At 43.1% G+C, this 8909-nt stretch overlaps 1 protein-coding gene across 1 annotated transcript in view; it reads left to right on the top strand.

Annotated features, from left to right (window-relative positions):
• Window positions 1-200: 200 nt before the first annotated feature.
• Window positions 201-8909, top strand: part of STK17B (serine/threonine kinase 17b) — a 29236-nt gene continuing 20527 nt past the window's right edge. The window contains exon 1 of the mRNA XM_070421736.1: window positions 201-459. The gene's annotated coding sequence lies outside the window, so the exon portion shown is untranslated. The remainder of the gene's footprint in view (window positions 460-8909) is intronic.

The raw sequence follows: 8909 nt of genomic DNA, 5'->3' as shown, positions 1-8909 counted from the left end.
ACCTCCGGCTCGCCCGCCGCCGGCCACGCCCTCTCCAGCGCTGGCCCCGCCCCTCAGCACGCGCCGCCAGCTGGCGCCCCGCCCTCCCATCACGTGACAGCCCCGCCCGCCCTGCGCGCTCCGATTGGCTCTGAGGCCGAAGGGGTGGGCCTTAGCCTACAGCCGTGCCCCGCAACGCGGCTGCAGTTTTCAAACCTCAACTGTAGGTTCGGGTCGCCGTCGCCGCCGCCGTCGCCGCCGCCGCCGCCCGGAGCCACCTCGCAGGGGCCGGGAGCCACCTCACAAGGGGCCGGGTCACCGTTGGGCGCCGTGGTGCGGAGAACACCAGCGGGTCCTGCGCGCGGGGCTGCCGGACCCTCACCGGCTGGAGCTGGGACCGTCCTGCCGTGGCCGCCGGCGCGGGGCGGACGGGAGACCCTCGGAGGGGCCGCTCCGAGAGGACCCGCCGCGGCCCGAGAGGTCAGTGTCCCCTCCCCGCGCGTCCGCGTCCACCTGGGGTTGGGGGTTTCCTGGGGGCGGCGACCCCTTCCCCAGAGCCAGCCCCCGCTTCACCTCCGGGGCCGAGACCTCCAGGGGGGAGGAGTCCGAGGAGGAGCCCCGGCGCGTGGGCGGCCCGTGGGCGGACCCGGAGACCCCGACCCCCGGCCGGCGGAGGGGGGTCTAGGCAGCAGCTCCTCAGGCGGCTCCTCGGCCGGGCCGGTCGCCGCGTCCGGGGGGTGTCCCGCTTCCCCGGCCCCCGGTGTCCTGCGTGGGGTAGGGGTCCTCCCGGCACCCACTCGGCCGGGGGCTGGGGCGCGCGTGTCGGTGCCTGTGCGCGCGCCGGACGGGCCCTCCCGGGTCGCGTCCCGTGGGGTGGTGGGGGGGCCGCCCTCCCCCCGGCTGGTCCCGGCCCCGTCGCGCCGACGTGGCCCTTGGCCTCCCCGCGAGCTGGCGGCTGCCGTGGGCTCCGGCATGGTCACGTCGGGGCTGGTGGGCGCGCCCTGCGCGCAGCCGCCCCCCGTCCGGGGCGGTGCGTGCGCCTCGGGGGGCGTGTGGGGTCGCTGCGCGTGGGCCGCTTCTCGAGCCCGCGGGTGGAAGGGACGATCGCCCGGCCCGGGCGGTTTCCCGGGTCTGGTTTTCCTTCGGCGCCGCATGAACCGCCGAGGTGCCCGCGACCCAGGCGCAAACCGGGTGGGTGGCCGTGCGACGCCTCCTGGGTTTAGCGCGGGGAGAAGTCCTTCATTTGGGTTCCCCGGAGAGAGGCGTCGAGGCCAGCTGGAGGGGGCTGCACGGCGGCTGCGGGCCGATAGCAGTTCCTGGGGGGCGGGGAGTGGAGTGGGGGGTGGAGTTGTGATGCGATGCAGTGGTTCGCAACCTCCTGGCCCTTTAAATACAGATCCTCATGTTGTGACCCAACCATAAAGTTATTTTCGTTGCTACTTCATCACTGTAATGTTGCTACTGTGATGAGTCGTCATGTAAATATCTGATATGCCGGATGGTCTTAGGCGACCCCTGTAAAAGGGTCGTTGGACCCCCAAAGGGGTCGCGACCCACAGGTTGAGAACCGCTGGATTAGCAGCATCCCGTCTTGGAGTTGCATATTGAAAGTAAGAAAGAAAAAAAAAGAGCTTTAAAAGTCCCTCCGCGTGGTCAAATGTCAGTGTGAGGCCTGTGGATCCCGTTCCTGGCGGCTTGGCGGAGCAGATGTTGACATCTGGGCCCTGGTGATCGGCTGAGCCCGCGAGGAGGCCCGCCTGGGGTGGCCCCTTTAAACTCACCGGGCGGGCGGACAGATGCCGGGACGCTGACAGCCGGCGGGACAGACTGACGATGAACCCACTTTCCCATTGATACCGCCTTTTATAGCTTCATCGCGAACTGCCCAGAAGTAGTGTTCATCAACTTCTGAGGTGCTTGTTTTGTGAATATTGAACCACACGGACCTGTGTGTTTTTGAAAAGGCGGGTCCATGGAAACAGTGCCCTAGTTTGAGACACCCCCCCCCCCCCGTCCCCCCGCCCCCCCCCTTCTTCCCCTTCGCCCTCTTCTGAGCAGATGTTACATTTACAAAATTTTTTTTCAATATTTTAATCGGAGTTCTTACCAGTAGCTGCTTTATTTTTGAGATGCATATATACATTTTAGATAATTTTTTCTAAATGATGGATTGAAGTGAAATACACTTACATGGCAGTATGTTTGAATTTTAAACGTAAAGTTGGTGTCATAACTTGAAGGCCTTTTTTGTGTGCATACAGAATGGTTGCCCTTTCTCTTGGGCTCATTGAAAAGTGAGTTATTATTTGGTTAAGATAGGATCAGTTTTGAAGGAAAGTTGAGACTTGGCTAATTGATCACTGTCACACTAATGACAAGTCTGAGGAAGATACAGGCATTTGTGGTTGTTGCCAATCAAACGATTTTATTTTAAGCTTGCACTAACAGTGTTTTACAAAACACTAAGTAAACGTATTTTAAAAGCTGTTTGATAATTATGAGAGCATTTCCTTATCAAAATTTTCCTGTTTTAATCTTTGAGCCCAATTTAAAACCCAGGACTCAAGGAAATCCACTGCTAACTAACACTTTCACTTAATCATAAAATTGTCATGAAATTGCGCATATATTGTATTGTAGAGCATATTTCCTGTGTATAAAATGGGCAGCTAATGATAGTGCTTTTAGATTTTCTGCTTTTAAAGGATTTTGATTGATTGTTAATTTTTTAAAGAATTATTTTGTATTGATTGTGTCAGAACATTAACAGTCATTTTGTACTTCCTTTCCACTTGGGAAAACTTTAAATGTTTTAGTTTTCCACAGTATGGATAACAAAATTCAATGATGGAATTTTAAGTGGTATATATTCTATTGAAGACTATAATCAAAGCACATTTCTTTGAATATTTTAATTAACAAATTTACTTATAAATTTAAATTACAAACACATTTTTATTTAAATATGTTATGATAAATGCAATTTTTAAGATATATTTTGTTAACTTTTTTATTTCTTTCATTTATTTACTCTTTTTTTCTCCCAAATACATTTATCCTTGAATTTTAACATCTATATTGGTCAGTTTCTTTTGATATTAATATACAACATATTTTGGTGCACCCCTGACTTTTTGCAGCTTCTTCCCCAAAAGAGGGCACAGTAATACTTTAATCATTTTTAAAAATTTATATTAATAGTGAGGTGGTAGTTTCATCTTTAATCCTCAGATGATCATATTCCATTTTGCATTGGAATAGTTATGGAATAAACAGTAGTTCAGGAATACTATAAGTAAACAGTACTTTATTTTACAACAGAAATTTAATTTTTCATCTGATGAATGGCAAGCACTGTGTGTGTGTTGGCCCACTGTACTTCCGTTTTGCAACATCTTCCTATACTGTTTCACAGTTACAGGGTTTGATTTTCTGAAAGTTGAAGAGATGGCACCAGGCCTTACTGTGCTGGCACAGGATCGGGCCTGGGGTCCTTACTGGGGACTTCAGCCCTTGGGTAGTATATATACTAGCCCAGCCGTGGGCAAACTACGGCCCCCGGGCCAGATCCGGCCCGTTTGAAATGAATAAAACTAAAAAAAAAAAAAAAAGAAAAAAAGACCGTACCCTTTTATGTAATGATGTTTACTTTGAATTTATATTAGTTCACACAAACACTCCATCCATGCTTTTGTTCCGGCCCTCCGGTCCAGTTTAAGAACCCATTGTGGCCCTCGAGTCAAAAAGTTTGCCCACCCCTGTTCTAGACTGTTTGGACTAGAGTCAGCTAACTGGCTTGCTATTGTGACTCTCAAATGATTAAATTCTTGAATTATTCTTTATACTTGATCTTAAAACAGAATATGCTAGTAGAACACTTAAGGGATACAGTCTCTTCCTTGAAATTGGAAATCATCCTTATTCTAATGTCTACTGCATTACATTTACTTCTAATCAATGACTAATTAAAAATGGAGCCCTCTGCCACACTAGCAGAAAATTCCTCGTTTATTTTGATGGATGCTAGATAAACACATCTCCAGTTCTCTGATTCCTAGGAAAACTTTGTAGCTGTAACTGCCTATGTAGAAAGGAATTGTTTCCTTACAATCTTGTGCCTCACTTTGCTTTCCATTGCCTTTCAAATTTATTTCAGGAAAATCTAGATTGATCGGTTCTTAACAGGGCAGTGTCTGAATTAATTTCCTGATTGAGGCAGCTCTTAAAATGTTATCTTAACTGAAGTAGGTATTTACATGAAACCAGGTGGCCACCTAGTCTGGAAAGGCAGGAAAATACAAAATCAATGGTCTGTTGGTGTTACATTACAATATCTGATGAAATGATTTTATCCATATTTCCATATTTTGTGGCCATCCTGTTTAGAATTGAAATTCTCTAGTAGCAGTCTAAAATATTTTATTTAGCCAAATACCAAATTAAGCAGAGACTAGCTGCATTTAGAGCTCCAATACTATAATTTCAAGATAGATCTCAAGTTCTGCACAACCCTTGATGATTTGAGATGTACCTAAAAATGCTTCTTGCTTTATTTCATAATTCTTATAATTCAGTTCATCAAACATTTTGAAAATTCCTACCAGGTGCCAGACACCTTGCTGGGAGTTTAGCATAAAAGTAAATGGTTATTGCTCTTTAGACACTAAACATAATTGAAATCTAACACGTTAGATATTGAGGTAAAGAGACATGTCAAGGGTCCTGTTGGAAGCATAAAGGAGAGGCACTTAAACCAACTTTTTTGCGTTTTAACGATGTCAAAGCTTCCGTGAGTAGGGGCGGGGGGGAGATCACATTCTATGTTGAGATGTGGGGGATGCATCAGAAAAGTTAGCCATTTAAGGAAAGGTAAAAAGGCTGTTTCAGGCAGGAAAGTATAACAGAGATGTGGAGGCACAATATGAGACATGAGTGGCAGGAAGTGAAGCTGGGCTGCACCTGGCCTCAGCCTGTACGTGTCATGTGTCAGGACTTAAAAGCTCGTAGGTACTGGGAAGCTAATGGAGAGATCAAAGCAGACCACTTAGTTCTCTAGGTGTTTTTGTTTATTGTAGATATATTCTATTTTTGTGAAATATTTTTGCTTGATAAGTTTGGAATGAATATTATGATGAATATTTAAAAATTAGAGCTATTTAGGAATTGTCTTACTTTGATCACATCACATTTGCTTTCTCCCTTGAAAGCAAGTGAAGGCCAGATCAAGTCTAACATTTCCTTCTGTTCCTTCCTTCACTGATCCACATCTGAATGTGTATTGTAATTATTATAATGGGCGATAATGAAAAAAAATCTTTGGAAATAAGTTTGAGAAATGCAGAGAAAACACTGAGGCCTTAAAAAACCAGAGTGGTAATGGCTCTTGAACTTCTAGCCAAGTAAATCCTTAATGTGTAAAGAGTTATGTTTTGCTGTTGCAAATGTGTTTCTGCACTTAGAGTCCGGTCATATATATTTACATCCATCTTTTTTACCCAAAGGTATTTATTAAATTTTTATTGATTGTTAAAGTAGAATCTTCTTAGTATAGATAACTTAAACACCAGAAAGTATAAATACTGCCATAATTCCACCACCCAAAGATAACCACTGTCAACATTTTGCATTGTTTTCAGTCTTCTGCTTTTTGCTTTTTTATTTTCCCACAAAATTATCATATTTTTTATAAAGTTTTATGTCTTCCTTTTTTCACTTTATAATTTGAGTTTAAAAGATTCTTTAAAAGCATAATTTTTGAGTATATAATATCCTATTATTTAGGTGTATTAAACCATTTCCTATTGTTTGACTTTGGGGTTCATTCATTCCACAAGTTTCTTTTTTTTTTTTCACAATTATAAAGCTTCATCGAACATAAATTTTTGACTACCTGTAAGATCCATATTGACATTTTTTAAACTTGAGAACAGAGAATACTTATTTGTAAATATATCTTAATTCAACCAAATTTCTTATTAATAGATTACTTTGTAGTTGATATATTACAGCATGAAATAGACATCTTAGATTCTAGAATTTAGATGAGGTGCACATTCTAGAGCCTGTATTCTATCTCTATGGTTGAATGTGGTATGTTCTTGTCCTCATGTTTCCCAAGTCCTGATTGTGGGGAATGTAGCCAGTTTGCATCCATGATACAGGTACATGTTTTCTTTCTGTGTGTGCATGTATATCTATTAGATATATCAGTACAATGAAGTGTATTAGTTATGCAAATAATAATAAAACCTTGAGAGTATTTTCTTAGGAAGTTTTCAATATTCAGTATTTTTGGAAGTGTCAGTGAAGTACTGATGGGGTGGTCATAATAATCTGGCCAGTCATAATAATCTGGCTACTCAGTGTATGTGTGTGTGTGTGTGTGTGTGTGTATGGCATAAATGTGATCATTAAGTATGCATATTCATAGACTTTTAAAAATTATTTTTTAATTTTAAACTAAAGTTTACATTCAATATTATTTTGTATTAGTTTCAGGTGTATAGCATAGTGGTTAGACAATCATACTTTACAGAGTACTTCCCCAATATTTCCAGTGCCCACCTGGTACTATACATAGTTATTACAATATTATTGACTGTTATTCTCTATGCTGTACTTTACTTCCTCATGACTGTTTTATAACTACCAATTAGTACTTTTTCATCTCTTCACTTTTCTCACCCAGTTCCCCAACCCCCTTCCTCTCTGTCAATCATCAGTCTGTTCTCTATATCTTTTAGTCTGTTTTAGCTTTATTTCTTTTGTTCTTTAGATTTCACATAAACTTTTTTTTTAAAAAAATACATTTTTATTAATTTCAGCGAGGAAGGGAGAGGGAGAGAGAGATAGAGACATCAATGATGAGAGAGAAGCACTGATCGACTGCCTCCTGCATGTCCCCAACTGGGGATCAAAGCATGCAACCCGGGCATGTGCCCTTGAACCTGGCACCTTTCAGTCCGCAGGCCGACGCTCTAGCCATTGAGCCAAACTGGCTAGGACCCACATAGACTTTCAAATTTAGAAAAAATTTTGTAAAAGTACAAAGATGATCTAAAAGAAATAGATTGAGGATAGGAATTGATAATTATTGACTTTTTAAGAGAGGAATATGTACCTGTGAAACTCAGTGTCATCAGAGCTAAAAAAAAAAATACACAAATAGTTCATTAAAACAGAATAAAAAAGACAGAATTATAAGAATCAAGTTTAAGCTAACTTGGGTTGAGAGTTTTGTTTATGGAAACGGTACTCAGCAATGGTAGAGACTGCATAGAGACTCTCTTTGGCTAGAATATTAACAATATTTATGTATTGGACAGTCATGATACAGTCTCAGGATTAGCATTGTACCAGTGTCATTCTATGTGAGTTCATCATATTTTAATTTTTAATCTTTAGAGCTCTGTAGGATAGGTTCTATTGTCATCCACACTTTAGAAGCAGCAGGATCGAAGCATTCCTCACGAGTAATCAGAAATCCAAAGCAAATTACAAAGTTCCATTTCACCCTCATTACACTAGAATAGCCAAAATTAAAACTCCAAATAGGGCAAATGTTGGCAATGAAATGGTAAGCCCTCCCACCCAGTAGTAGTGGGAATATAAACTAGGGATGCAAAGAAGAGACGGGCTTCAACTGGGTCTGTGATGTCTCATTTATCAATTTAAACACAATACGGCAAAATAGTAATGTTGAAAGGCAAGTGTTGTGATATTTATTGGAAACATTTATTTCTTATTTTTAAAAGTAGCTGTATTAAAATAATTTCCTAGGCTGCCATAATAAAGTCTGCAGGTTGAGTGATTTAAGCAACATAACTGTATTGTCTCACAATTCTGGAGAGAAGCAGCTTGAGATCAGTGTCGGCAGGGTCCCTGTCTGCTGAGGCCTTTCTGTTTGGTTTTCCATGGCCTCCCCCTGTGTCTTCACAGGGTCTTCCCTCTGTGTATCTGTGTCCTGATGTCCTCTTTGCATTGGGACCCCAGTCCTGTTGGATCAGGGCCCACCCGAATGATCTCGCTTTAGCTTAGCCACCGCTTTAAAGGCCCTGTCTCCAAGTGCATCGCTTTCTGAGGTACTGGGGTTAGCGCCACATCTGAATTTTGAGGGGAGCATAATTCAGCCCATAACAGTAACAAAGTTAAATAATTTAGTTAGGAGCACATAGCTGGTGTGATGGATAAGTGGGATTCAGACTCAGATGTGATTCAGTCCAAACGTTATTTCAGAATGCTACACTGCTCCCCTTAGACTACTAGAGGTGTACCCCCAAACCAGCTAGGGCTTTGTTTTCCCAAAGACCAAGAGAGTGAGAGAAAAAAATTGTCTGACTTAAGAATGAAACTTAGAAGACAAAGAAGTTGAAAACACTGACCTCAACCACACTGCTTATTTGCTTAGCTGAATGTAGCTGGCATTTGGATCGGGGAAGGTAAAGAAACAGTTCGTGTCAAGTAGGAAATAAGGAGGGGGAAATGTGGCAGAGAAAGAACAAAAGCCTGGGGGGTATTACAGAGGGTGTTCGGAGAATAATACTGCGTCTCTTATTAGATAGGTGTAGCAGAAAGTGAGACGTAGCTTCAGATATATAGTCTGCTGTTGTATGAACTCCATTAGTAGGAAATCGTAGCTGGGATGTTAAAACTGAATACGTGTAAATATCACAGAGTTTGAGGTAAATATGAGCTTCAGATGTAGATGAGAACTCCGGCATGGTCAGCCACTCATCCAACAAAATTATAGAGCTCTTCGTCCATGGCAGGCTTTGTGCTTGATGCTGCCAAAAAAAAGACACTCTTAAGACCTATGAAAGTTTCTGAATTTAGTATTGAATTGTAGAGTCTGTGAAACAAATTCTGCTTCTTGTAGTCATTCAGATGTCAGTAATATAGCTCCATAAGGGTGAATTCACCACAAAGTTTGT

This window comes from Myotis yumanensis, unplaced genomic scaffold (genome assembly GCF_028538775.1).
Source record: "Myotis yumanensis isolate MYYU_CA2020_CCGP unplaced genomic scaffold, mMyoYum1.0.hap1 SCAF_8, whole genome shotgun sequence".
In the NCBI taxonomy this organism is placed as follows: Eukaryota; Metazoa; Chordata; class Mammalia; order Chiroptera; family Vespertilionidae; genus Myotis; species Myotis yumanensis.
This window is presented reverse-complemented; position numbering and strand designations above follow the sequence as displayed.